This window comes from Dendronephthya gigantea, unplaced genomic scaffold (genome assembly GCF_004324835.1).
Source record: "Dendronephthya gigantea isolate DGI-Jeju-01 unplaced genomic scaffold, DenGig_1.0 000336F, whole genome shotgun sequence".
Taxonomy (NCBI): Eukaryota; Metazoa; Cnidaria; class Anthozoa; order Malacalcyonacea; family Nephtheidae; genus Dendronephthya; species Dendronephthya gigantea.
The window spans coordinates 80,437-94,190 of record NW_021163346.1 but is presented as its reverse complement, the minus strand read 5'-3'; the positions used below and the strand labels follow the sequence as shown (position 1 = coordinate 94,190).

Sequence of the window (13,754 nt, the reverse complement as noted above, 5' to 3'; positions counted from 1 at the left end):
TTATCCGAAGGTTTGAGTTAAATATAGTTAACCTACTTCTACTGCGGTAGGTTCGCTCCGAGTTCAAGGTCTTAATTTATTCAGAATTTGGTTTGTTTGTTTTGATTTTCGGCTCTTTAGCAGTATGTTTCTCCCCGGCTCACGCCGCGTTTGAGAGTTCGGAACCAACTATTTTGCTGTGCCTTTTCGAATATCTCCGAGTGGCAGTCAACTATATGTGTGACCTCGACCCACAAAGCTATATTCGCGGTATTTGTGGCCCGGACTAGTACATCCGTGCCTTGACTACGGTGTTCACGAATATCGGGCAAAATAGTTGCCAAGCTAGGTCTCCTCTGCGCTTGCAGAGTTTGAGGAAATTCTAGAGGGACACTATTTGTTGTGAATAGGGGTCGCTCCTAGCTTGGATTTAGCTTTTCGATTTTCTGCCACTAAAACACAACATTTCATGCCCATTGGTTTCACCAGAAGTGTATGTTTATCCCCTTTTAAGTATCTTTATCGGACAAGCTGTCCCAACCTTTAAGAGCCTTTCTCCTTGAGTTTCCTTTTGCTCTATGGCATCGATGGATCCTAAAGGTAACCCCTCGGCAAGTAAACCAACTAAGAAGTGCAAGCTGGGCTGTGGATCATGCGCCAACACCTTCGCATCCCTGCGCAACCAACGGATTCACATCGAGAGTTTCAACCACATTCTCCCATTGGACCAGGATCCCATCACTGTTTCATTCGAACTGCACCTTCGGCATCAAAACCTTAAATGCCCTCTCTGCAAGCATCATTCGAAACATGTGATGACAGAACGTGGCTTTATCACCCATTTCAAACGGCAGCACCCCGAGTATGCCTTAGAGATGGTTTACCATTGCGCCGTATGTGAACTCTCCCTATCGGCTGCCGAGAAGCAAGGGCACTTAGACAAGCACCGGCATGACCACCAACCGCTCACCCCAATCCAATCGCCCCCTGTGAACCGCCCCAGAAGTCCCGCAAGCCCCCCTTCCTCGACCCTCTCCTCACCTTCCGATGTTAACACATCTTCCCCTATTGACTCCACCTCCTCCCAACCCTCCCTCACCATTGACCTTTCCCAACCCAGCCCGGATTCTGACCACCCCATGACCCAAATTGATTCCACCCCAAACCTACTGTCACCCTTGCAAGAAGATAGCCGATCGATCATCAGCCGGTTTTTAGAAGCGTGCAAACCATCACCTGAACCTTCTTCCGAACCTATCAATCCAACTGCTGCTGACCAGCTGTCCCTCCTCGGCGATACCCCACTACTGAACTGCCCCCATTTATGTGACCTGCCTATCAGCTGGCCAATAGCCACACGATCACCGGCCATTCCAGCCCTGATGGCCATTATTATTACAACTCCTGATGCTTGCTTACCAACCACCCGTCAACCTTGCCAGCCCCCGAAACGCCCCTGAGCAGTTGATTTTTTCCCAGAAAACAACACTACCCACAACCCTCAATCGCCCCCCAAGTCAACACCTGCTCCAAACTCACCACCACCCACAATACAAGATCTCCCACCGGATGACGAGACGCCAGCGAACCCGCCACGGCCACAACACCTGCCCAACCTTGCAAACCACCCTGTTCACCATTGCGATGCTCTTGGCAGTTCGATTGAAATTGGTCCATCCGAAGTCACCCTACCCACGGCAGATATCACCACTGACCTGAACGCTTTCAGAACGAAATGGCTAGGCATCTTCGATGAAGACCTTGACTGGCAGTCCTTCTCCAACCACTGCGAGACCTACGCTCGTGAAGCCCGCTCACTGGCGCAATCCATTTCCAGAACCCGTCGTCCAAAACCTGCTCCACGTCGACCTAACCGGCCCTCGGCACGCCCTCCAATTGACAATCGACGGCCCACTACCGCAGACCCAATTGCTTCTAGACGGATCCAACAGCTATACCGTATGTCTAAAAAACGGGCTGCTCGCAAAATCTTGGGCGACGATTCCCCGAACTACACCGGATCACCTGACGAAGCCTTCAACTTTTTCTCCACGTCCTTTGGTCAGCGAGAATGTAACCTGGATGCACTGAAAGAGCATCTGCAATCTTACGTCCCTACCACCGAGACAGATGACTTTGATGCACCCTCAGCAGAGGAACTTCAACAGAAGCTCCGGTCTCTTTCTAACTCTGCCCCCGGCAAGGATAGACTAGAATACCGCCACATCCGCCTGATAGATCCGAAATGCGAGATCCTTGCACGAATGTACCGTTTCTGTTTTATCTCGCGTGATGTGCCCAACCAGTGGAAAACCGCGACCACTATCCTGATCCATAAGAAAGGCCCCACTGACGATGCCGGTAACTTCCGCCCTATAGCTCTTATGTCGTGCCTTTACAAGATCCTCATGGCAATCTTAGCAAAACGTGTCACTGCCTTTTCCATCCAACACAACTTGTTGTCACAACAACAAAAGAGCGCGAGACCCAGTGAAGGCTGCTACGAGCACACATTCCTCCTTCAATCAATCGTCAACGATGCCAAACGCCAACAAAAAAACATCTGCCTGGCGTAGCTTGACATAGGGAATGCTTTTGGCAGTATCCCCCACGATGCTATCCTCGCGACCCTTACGCACATGGGCTTCCCACCAGCTCTCACCCAATTCATCAAAATGGCGTACACCGGTGCTTCCACTGAGGTGCTCACATCGACAGGACCAACACAATCCATACGTATCCTAGCTGGTGTCAAGCAAGGCTGTCCCCTAAGTGCCATCCTCTTTAATCTAACGATGGAACTCATCCTCCGGAAAGTGTCCGCCACAGCCAGCAACAATCCACGAGGCCCAATCAAACACCATGGCTACCCTCTCTCGATCCTCGCATACGCCGATGACCTTGTGGTAATAGGGAAAACAAAATCGGACTTGCAACACCTCCTCAATTCGCTATCCGAAGCTGCCGATGCCCTATCTGTTACTTTTTGTCCCGAAAAATGTGCTTCCCTCAGCATTACCCCGCGCAATCAGCAACGAGTAGCACACAGCGATTTCAAAGTCCAGAATCGCTCGATCCCTTCTCTTAAAGCAGAAGATCATTACCTTTACCTTGGTATCCCTATTGGCCTGATTGTGAACGTCTCCCAACTCCAATCGCTTGTTGATGAACTATCCAACAAGATTCGTAAGATCGAACAATCCTTGCTGACCCCCTGGCAGAAGTTAGATGCTATCCGAACCTTCATCCAGCCATGTTTAACTTATGCCCTCCGAGCCAGTTCACCATCCCATAAGTCGCTCCAAGCGTACAGGACCACCCTGATCTCTGCCCTCAGGAAAATCTGCCACCTTCCAGATCGTGCCACGACCCACTATTTCTTTGCGAACCGCCAATCAGGTGGCCTTGGCTTCCAAGATCCCTTTACCGAGGCTGACCTCCAAACTACGGTCCAAGCAGTCAACATTTTAGCATCCTCTGACCCTGTCGTTGCTGGTATTGCCCGCAACGAACTGGCACAAACAGTCCGCTTTGCCTCACAATGCGAACCTACGCCAGAACTCATGTCCAAATACCTATCAAACTCTCCAGACCGGCGCCTTGACTCCCTACGGTACCGAACCGGCTCGTTATGGACTCGTACCCGCACCACCACTAAGCGTCTGCAAGTCACAATCAACCTCCCAAATGTCGGCGCTCCCACCATAACAACTCCTGAATACACCGAGCCAGTCTCAGCACGTGATGCCTGCCGTTTTCTCCATAACATAACCCGTGATAAAGCTGCCACCATCCTCAGAGACCTCCCCGATCAAGGCAAACTTGCTCGCTCCCTTCAGAACGACCAATATGGCAATGGTTCCTCTTAACATTTCTCAGGCCTTAATGTCCGGTTCAAAGATTGGCGTTTCATCCATCGTGCCCGACTCAACTGCTGCCCAACGAACTCAGTCAAAAGCCGTTGGTCTAACACCAATCCCTCCTGCCGCCATTGCAATGAGGATGAAACACTCCCGCATATCCTCTGCCACTGTACCCAGAACATGCCTGCGATCACCGCTCGTCACGACAAAATCGTCTCCCGCCTTGTCAATGCTGTTCGCTCAGGTCATGTCACCACTGACAAGACAGTCGCTGACTCTGGCTCCAACGTTCGCCCGGATATTGTCATCACCGACCCTGCCAACACTTGTGCTACCATCATTGATGTGTGTTGTCCCTTTGACAATGGAGCCGAAGCCCTTCACGATGCCATAGACCGAAAGGAACTCAAGTACGAGCACCTTCGCGAGTTTTTCACGGCACAAGGCCTCTCTTGCAAAATCTTTGGCTTTGCTGTTGGTGCACTCGGCTCTTGGCACCCTCGTAACAAGAAAGTCCTCTCTGCTCTTGGCATGTCACGTCGCTACAAGAACCTTTTCCGAAAACTTTGTTGCACTGACGTTATCCAGGGCTCCACAGACATCTATCGCCAGCACCTTGGCTGCAATGATGCTCTCCCCTAAATCGTCTTATGTTGTAAAGTCTCCGTAACGTCTTGTCACATGTTAGTTCTAAATCTTCGTATGTTTGTCCACTCGATTAACTCACTACCATTACAATTCCCTTGTATATATGGCCACACGTCTATGACTGCGAGCATATATACACGGTGCGTTTGAACCTTTTTGGCAACCAAATTCAGTTTTCTAACATGAATCTAGCTCACAGAAAATAGGACGCACCATGAGCCTATGTATCCCTTTTCCACTTTTATTTTTATTTTTTGTTATGACCTTTTTTCCAAAACTTAGGACCACACGGACCAATTGGACATTAAAGTTTTTAACTGATAAGAAACACTCTGTTCTTATCAGCTTAATATCTGATATGTTAGGCAATGCCTAACTCATAAATTAAACTGATTTTTGGCCTTCGGCCCTGGGATTGAAGCTTGCTTCGCCCTGGCCACGGGTTGTCTCGGTATTGCACTACATCCGAGTACGGCCCTCTTCCCCTCAACGCGAGGGGAAGAATCATCACCATTTGAATCGAAACAAAAATATGAATATGAATTCAGTATAACACTGAAAACTCGCTCGCTCAGTATATGATTCTATCATATATAATAGTATCATCATTCTAGTAGCTATCTATCTATTATATTCAGCCATGCAGCCCTACATATATTATTATTAAATGCTATAACTTAATTGACATTATTGCATGTTCTTTCTAAACTGATTCTGTTTCGGTAGAGTTAAACCTCACATCATCAACTCATGCCACTACTTTCCATTTCAGACGAACCGCCGCCGCCGCCGCCGCCGCCGCCGCCGCCGGACTCCTCGATCGATCAGGAAACCAGTTACGAACAGCCACCGCATTCTGGTAACCGAAACGGCATAGGTACGTACGTACTTGTATGAATATTATTCACTAGTGGTAATAACGCTAACGACCGAGATCGAAACGCTTCGTCGCCACAATTATAAGTCAACGGCGCTGCCACAAAAGCATACTTACCTGACGCGAGAGGCACCTTGTAATTTTAGGGTGTCTAGTCTAGTGAGTATCTTTTCCCAAGGGGGTGAACACTAGGTTTACTGGCCCTTGTTTCTCTTCTTTTAATATTTATTCAGGGGGGGCAAAGGACGGCCTTTGCTGGACTCTCTGTAGGTCTTTATTTTATTTTATTGTATTTTACTTGGGGGGCAAAGGACTAGCTTTTGCTGGACCCCTTTCTTTGTTGTTTCTCTTTGGGGGGGCAAAGGACTGCCTTTGCTGGACTCCCGTTCTCTGTCTTCCAGGGGGGGCAAAGGACTAGCCTTTTGCTGGACTCCCTTACTTTTGTGTGTTTTTTTCTTGGGGGGGCAAAGGACTAGCCTTTGCTGGACTCCCTTTTTCTGTGTGATTTACTTTGGGGGGGCAAAGGACTAGCCTTTGCTGGACCTCCGTTTGTTTGTGCGTTTTTAGAGGCTGTTATATATTTAAAGCCTCTTCTGTTTTAAATTTGATACCGTTTGTTGGTGTCTTTCCTCGGCCTTTTATACCAGTTTCTGGTATTTGTGTTTTCTTTGTCTGTGGCCGGTCTTTGTAAAATTTTTTAGAATGTCTTGCCCTAATTTCACCGCTGAGGATTTTGCGAGGTGGAACAAAACATCATCCCTTTTTAAAATCCCAGCCCGCTTAATTGCCAAAGAGGGCATTAAAGATGTTCGGGTGGCCTTGATTGATGCCATTGGTGCCAACAAGGTTTCGTGTGTGCAGGCTCTGCCGGAACATTGTTTCCGTGTTGATTTTAAGGCAGAGTCTGTTAATACCAATTACCAAATTAATGGTTTAAGTTTTCGGGGTGTTACCATCACACCCTTGCCGGCATATGAAACGCTAACACGTGTCATCGTTGACCGTGCGGCAATCCATATGCCGGACAGTTATTTTTCAAATGCCTTGTCATCATTCGGTCGTGTCTCTCGCGTTCAGCACCTGACTGTTCGCAAATATCCCAACATCAGAACAGGGACCCGGATGGTGACAATGTCTATTTTAAAGCCTATCCCGCCTGTGCTTCAAATCGCCAACTTTCCTTGTGCGGTGAAGTATCGTAGCCAGCCAAAATACTGTTTTGGTTGTAAGTCTTTTGGGCACTTGCCTCGTCGGTGTCCAGTCAGCAAAGACAAAGCAGATAGGCATTCCTCTAAGGAATCGTCTCTTCCTCCTGGCTCGAAGCATGTGAAAACTTCTTTGCCTGCTGGTCGGGTAAAGGATGCTTGGAATCGCGAGAAAATTATATTGGTTGATGCGCCAGCTCGCACTGCACCTTCACGCATAGCAGAGTCTACAACTCCATCTCAGACTTCTGCTGTGCCGATGGAATTCTCTTCGGAGAATCCAAAGGACAATAGGCCAGAGCTGTCCATCCGCATCAGCCATTTTTCCAGCTCGGAGACGGTCACCTTTGACGGCTCTTTTACCTGTGTCCGCCAGGTATCTATCACGGAGCACAGGGTGGTTAAGCCTCGCCCCCCCCCTAAGAAGGATATCCGGAAAGGGATTATAAAGAGGCGTAAGATCAACCGCTCCTCCCTTATTGAGAAAAGGCGTGCTTTACCGGCTGCTCCATCAACGGCCTTAACAGAAGATGCTCCCCTTCCTCTTCCGGTTACTTTGGACATCCCAGCTATTCCAACAGCTAACCGTTTTCAGGTCCTCCAAGACCGTTTGGAGGACCTTAATGATTTGGATGTCCTTGGACAGTCGGTAGTTGACACCGTATTGGTTGATTCTCCGACTGTTAAATCGGCGGAGTCGGAGGTTTTGCCTTCTCCGGAAAAAACACCGGTCGTCTCAACACCTCGGCCGGTTCTCTCGGAGTCGTCTTCGCAGGAGTCAGAGGGAGAGTTTTCATCTCCTCCAGCTGCACCTCGTGTGACTGACGCTGAAACAGCTATCGTCCCCATTGATTACCGTTTTCCGGTTGAGGAGAATACTCCGAAATCAATGGAGGGAGCTTTAGCTCGTTCTTCCGCTCCTGCTGCCGGGACATCATCAGCATCTTCCTCCGTGCCATCATTGCGTGGCCTAGACTCGCAGGTCGAGTCACCTTTTATAGTTTCAGGTCCTCGGAGTGTTTGTTCCGAAGGGCCTTTATTGACGCCTTCTTTCCATCCAGGCTCAATTTGTTCCCTCTCCTCCTCTGCAAAGGAGTTGTCGTTGAACCTCCTTTTCCATCAGGAGGCCAGCGACCATTATTTTTCTGAGGTGGAGTTCGTTTCTCCTCCCTCTGCTTTCCCAGCACTTCCTGCTTCTCCGCAGGAGTCTGGTGTTTTATCCTTAACACTTAATGTACAGGCTGCTGAGCCTGAACATTAACGGTCTTAATGACCATTTGAAGCGGACCGCTTTTATTGACTGGTTGAAATGCATGAGAGTTGATGTGGTATGTTTGCAGGAAACTCATGCCGCCTCTCATGCTGTCATTAAGAGCTGGTTCCGCAATACAAATTTCTCAGTAGCCTCATCTTGTTTTTCAACGAAACGTTGTTGGGTTGCTGTTATAGTGAATAAAAAATTCTCTATTTGTGAAGTCTGTAGGGATGACCAGGGTCGTTTTGTTCAGGCAGAAATTATGCTGGGAGATAATAAGATACGTTTCGTCTCGCTATATGCACCGAACACAAACCCGGCGCGTAACACTTTCTTCGCTTCAGTTGCCGACCTGATGGACCTCTCCTCACCAACGTACATCGGTGGCGATTTTAATGCCGTGCTTGATCCGAATTTAGATCGCCGGCGTCGTAGGTCCTACACTTTCGTATCCAGGAACTCGCTGAGGCAAGAAAGTGTTGCAGCCTTACAGTCTCTGCTGTCTGCCATGCAAACGTACCCTGTTTGGCGGACTCTCCATCCTTCAGACATCACTTTTTCTTGGGACCATGCCTCGGGAGAGTTCTCCTCCCGTATTGACATGGTGTGGGCTCCCACTATTTTTGAGCAGTCCATTGTTAGCTGCGAATATCACCCCTCTTTCTTTTCTGACCACCGTTATTTATTAGTTAATTTCAACATCAGTGACTTTTTTGTTCGTGGTCCTGGGGTTTGGAAATTTAATACTTCCCTGTTAGAGGATCCAGACTATAGCAAGCTAGTGCGATCCTTTTGGTCTTTCTGGCAAGGCCAGGAAGATCCTTCTACTTATAGTTCTTCCCATGATTGGTGGGATCAGGGAAAGTTTTACTTGCGGGAGATCACTCGTTCTTTCGCTCGCTCCAAGGCTGCTGATCAGTCAAAGGAGAAGAAGCATCTAGAGAGACAAATTAAGAATCTCCAGTCTCTTTTCGATGCGGGTGATTCTTCTGCCTTTGCCCAACTTTGCTCGTTGCAAGAGCAGCTGCGTGCCATTCACCTCAGGGAGGCAAAGGCCTCTCAAGTTCGCTCCCGTGTCCGCTGGGCCGAGGAGGGGGAGACGTCGTCCAGCTTCTTTCTCAGTTTGGAGAAGAAGCACAGGGCTAAACAGTCTATCACCAAGATACGCGACCCCGACTCCGGCATTATTCATCACGACCCTTTTGACATCTTGGGTACGTGGCAGCGGTACTACGAGCGGCTCTTTACCACCGAGGCGTGTGACACCACCGCGCAAGAGCAAATGTTGGGTAACCTTAAACGCTCCCTCAGCAAGGCAGACATGGAATCTTGCGAGGGAAAATTATCTAGCCAAGAGTGTTTTCGGGCTCTCTCTGGCATGGCACGTGGCAAGACCCCTGGTTCGGATGGCTTCCCCATGGAGTTTTTTCTCCATTTCTGGGATGACCTCGGAGCGGATCTTGTCCGTGTTTTAAACATTGCCTATGATGAGGGCTGCTTATCCGTGTCTCAGAGACGTGGCCTCATCATAGTGCTATATAAAAAAGGTGACCATCTGGAAACCAAAAATTATCGTCCGATCAGCCTGCTCAATGTGGATTATAAGATCGCCACAAGAGCTTTGAGCGGTAGGCTGTTATGCGTTATGGGATCCATCGTCGCTTCGGATCAAACGTGTGGCATTCCTGGCCGCACGATCTAGGAAAATCTCTCGCTGGTGAGAGATCTTATCGAGTATGCCGACCGATCCGACATGCCCTTGGCCATTCTCTCATTAGATCAAGAGAAGGCCTTTGATCGCGTCAACTGGGCTTTCCTCCAGCGGGTTCTGGAGCGTTTCGGGTTTGGCGATTCCTTTCGGCGTTGGATAAACCTTTTTTATACAGATATTGAGTCCGCTGTTGTTATCAATGGTTGGACTTCCTCCTTTTTTTCTCCCTCTAGGGGAGTTCGACAGGGGTGTCCGTTATCACCTTTTCTCTATGTGCTTTGCATCGAGGTTTTGGCCGTTGCCATCCGTGCTTGTCCAGATATTCCGGGAGTAGCCTTGCCGGGCTGCGACACTTTCTTCAAGTGTTCCAGCTATGCCGATGACACGTCACGACGGAAGGCTCTTTCGAGGCTGCTTTCAAAGTCTATGGACAGTACGAGCTGGCCTCTGGTGCAAAGCTTAACCGTACAAAATCGAAGGGTCTTTGGTTGGGAGCTTGGAAAAATCGCCAAGACTCTCCATGGGGTATCCAGTGGGTTAAAGAACTCCCACTTCTTGGAGCCACCTTTAGCGCTGGAGACTATTCCGTTGCCACCTGGGAAGCTCCGGTCGCGAAGGTTGAGTCTCGCCTGGCCTCGTGGAAGGGTCGCCAGTTGACCTTGCAGGGCAAGGCAACTGTTATAAATACCCTTGCTCTCAGCCAAATTTGGCATCTTTGTCATAATTTTGTAATACCAGATTGGGCCTGTCGTCGCTTGAAGAAGGCAGTCTGGGGTTTCTTTTGGTCTGGCCGTAAAGAGCTTGTGGCCAGGAAAACTGTTTGTCTTCCCAAGAGTCAGGGTGGGTTTGGAGTAATAGACTTTGAACTGAAAGCGCTGGCGTTTTCTGTTCAATGGGTCCGACGCTATTTCATGCTCACCGCTGGCAATTGGAAGGCCTTTTTTAGTTTTTACATAATTTCTTGTACTTCTCTCTATCCAGCACAATTCTTTGTTACAAGTAACCATACTCGTCAGTTACTGTCTCTCCTTCCTCCGTACTATCAACAAATCGCACGTGCCTGGTTCACTTTTGATGGTGGAACTATATTGGGCGTTCCATCTCTTAAGGTATCCACTCCACGACCGTGCACTCTTTTCGATGTTACCTCCCGTTCGACCTACGTCATCGGTCGAAACAGAATTAAGCATGAGCCTCACTGCATTGGCAAGTTTTACCAACATATGGTCGGCTGTATTGGTCCGAGACATGGAATCAGATCCATGCTACATCCCTGGACCGACCCATAGTTGATGTGAACTGGAAGATCGCGCATGGAGTTCTCTACACCGCCTCCCGTCTCGTTACTTCCTTTGGGATGGCTAATATTGATCTCCAATGCCATTGCCGTGCAGCTGATGAAACTCCAGAGCATCTCTTTTTTGAGTGCTCGTACGCTCAAATTCTGTTGGGATGGGTGCATTACCATCTTGTGCAGGTTGACATGAATGCGGAACCCTTCACCGTTGAAGAGTTGTTGTTTGGCCTCTGTAAGCAGCGTCGTCCCGACGTCCCTATTGTCATCAAGTGGATGCTTCAGGTGGTCAAACATCACTTATGGGTTTCTCGGTGCGACTATCGCTTTCGGGATGTTTTGCGGACTGAGGCAGAGATCTTACAGGCTGTGATTGAGAGAATCAAATTTCTTCTTGGTGTCCTTGCTCGCCGTTGCCGTTCTGTTACGGATTCTCAAACTTTCGAGAAAGAATGGCTAGCAAAGAAAACCTTAGGACACTTTGAAGGCGAGAAGCTGGTCTTTTCTTTTAATTAATTAATTAAATTTATTTCTATTTTTATTATTTCTATTTTTATTAATAGGTTTAAATATACCCACCGCCTCAATAAATAATAGCGGGTGTATTTAAAGAGGTGGTAGGGATCGTCCCCCTAGCTCGTTTGCGTGCTGGTCGCACCCTCCTCGATTTTGGTTAAATCCATTGCACTTTCCTCAGTAGGAAAGGATTTACCAAGTTCAAAATAAAACTTACCTGACGCGAGAGGCATCTTGATCAACTAGGAGGTCCTCTCAGGATGAGGCCCTTTCATTGCACTTCGACTGGGTTGACTCCTGCGATTACCCCTAATGTGGGTAACTCGAGCGTATAATTTCTGGTAGTGGGGACCTGCGTTCGCGCTCGTCCCCTTCTCCTTTCCCTTCAACCACATCTGATTCATGATTCAAACAAAAAAATCGAAAAACAAATCTAAAACTATTCAGAAGCGTGCTGCGTGCGAAAGCTAATAACAACTTGATTTCTTAACAACGCTGCCGCCGCCGGGTTGTTGTTAACAGCCACAAGTAATCATCGAGTGTAACCGAATCTCGGAAAATCGTTTGAAATTTGACACTTATTGATCAGCTCTCGCTACCGATCGACGGATCGCATGCCATTACCATATATACATGTACTACCAACGCTACCGCAGCAGCGTCGAGAGGTTCGTCACACTATACATCAAACAACATCGACGTACGGATAAATAAATAACCAACTATCTATCCGCAAAACCGTTGTGAAAGCAAATGATCAAAAAGCGCCGCAAAAAACAGCTCCCCTAAAACCCTAACCCTAACTGTCGACGGTAATGGCTCGGCAGTAGCAAAGCGTGACTGCGAGGACGTCTCGGCAAGCCTAGGCGGCCCGCCGGCCTCGCATCGAACCCGTTCACGAAATAACGAGCAGCAGCGACATTGCTTGTTGGCTTCTTCTTCGTGCCGGCGACTGCAGATTCGGCTCACTCGATCGCACACAGGGTCGAGCGGGCTCGCCGACGCGCAATAAAGTCTTGGTGGCGAGCCGAAAACGGGTTATCACTTCTCGGCCTTTTGGCTAAGATCAAGAATATAAATCTCGATACAAGAAGTGGTTTTTTCTGTTGGCTGATTCAAGAAAGTTTGTCAAGAGTGTTCCTGTGTTCCAAGTGTTCCTGTTGGTTTGCTGTTCCTGTTTTGCTGTTCTTCTGCTGCTGGTCCTGGTCCTTGGCTGGTGTCCGTCAGTGGCCTGGTTGGCCTTGGGGCCTTCTTGTTTTCCTGTGGTGCGCGTGAGCAGTGTTGGCTGGTGTTGGTTCTTTCGTACCGCTTTCCTTTTGGTGTGATCCCAAGTACTTATTTTCTGGGACTTTTTTCGTGTGGACAACAACGTCTGGCGACAAGTTGTCGTCAGGCGGGGTAACTTTTTTTCTAATTTTTTTGTGTGTTTCGGCATTAATTTAACATGCCTATTTACGAAAGTCACCGGGCTGTGGTGGGCACAATTCCGGATTTGGCTCTGAAACCGTCCCTCTCACTGAACGAAATCATTGATGATTTAGAGGGTCAAGTGGGACAGGGTGTTTTACGCACTTTAATGTGCTACATTATGCAGTACTCGGCTAAGTCTTTTGTCATCCATCTCTGTAATCGAGAACAAGTCGAAGAATTTATTTCGAATGGTATGACCTTTCGTGGGCATCCCGTTGTTTTGACAGAGGCTAAAAGTACAACCTCTGTAACTTTGGAACGTGTCCCGTATAGTTTGCCAATGGAGGCAGTTGTGGACGCGCTACGCCCCTTTGGGGAGTTCAAAAGTTCACGAGCCATTAAATATAAAGGGTTCGGTGTCTCAAAAGTTTGTGTCGAAATCGTACTAAGATCTGACATTCCTAGTCGCATTCGGGTTCAGGGAAACCCGATTAACGTGTTTTATCGAAATCAACCTCGGTCCTGTTTTGTTTGTGGCACTAGCGGTCATGAGGCAAAGGTTTGTCCAAAGAAACCTCGCGCTGTTCAGGTGGTACAGTCCAATGAAGCTGCAACCACAACTGACCTTCGTTCTCCTGGCAGAAGAGGCGGTAAAAGACCTCGAACTTCGACCGACGAGATATCTTTTGCAAACGTGGTGAAGGAGGGTGCTGTGCCAGTTGCCGTTCCTGAAATTCAGCCGGAGGTCACTGAAACTAGCTCCTCCACGCCAGATAGATTACCCGACTCTGATGTTCCTTTGGACACGGTGCTTCCTCTTCCTCGTGATGCTGAATTAGTTGACCCCTTGGTAGATCCATTAGATGCCCCTCCACCGGCTACTGACCCCCCATCTGACGTTCCTGCGGACGTGGCGTTGGTCCTAAACGATTTCTTACTCGCAGTAGAGACTTTGGTCGATCTTCTCCCTGATGAAATTCTCCCACCGAAAGACGA

General features: G+C 48.5%; 2 non-coding genes across 2 annotated transcripts; both read left to right on the top strand.

Moving 5' to 3' along the window:
• Positions 1-4,791: 4,791 nt before the first annotated feature.
• Positions 4,792-4,975, top strand: LOC114542107. The gene has a single exon (XR_003689486.1). It is a non-coding gene; the product is annotated as a U2 spliceosomal RNA (small nuclear RNA).
• Positions 4,976-11,557: 6,582 nt separating this feature from the next.
• Positions 11,558-11,721, top strand: LOC114542110. The gene has a single exon (XR_003689488.1). It is a non-coding gene; the product is annotated as a U1 spliceosomal RNA (small nuclear RNA).
• Positions 11,722-13,754: the final 2,033 nt, after the last annotated feature.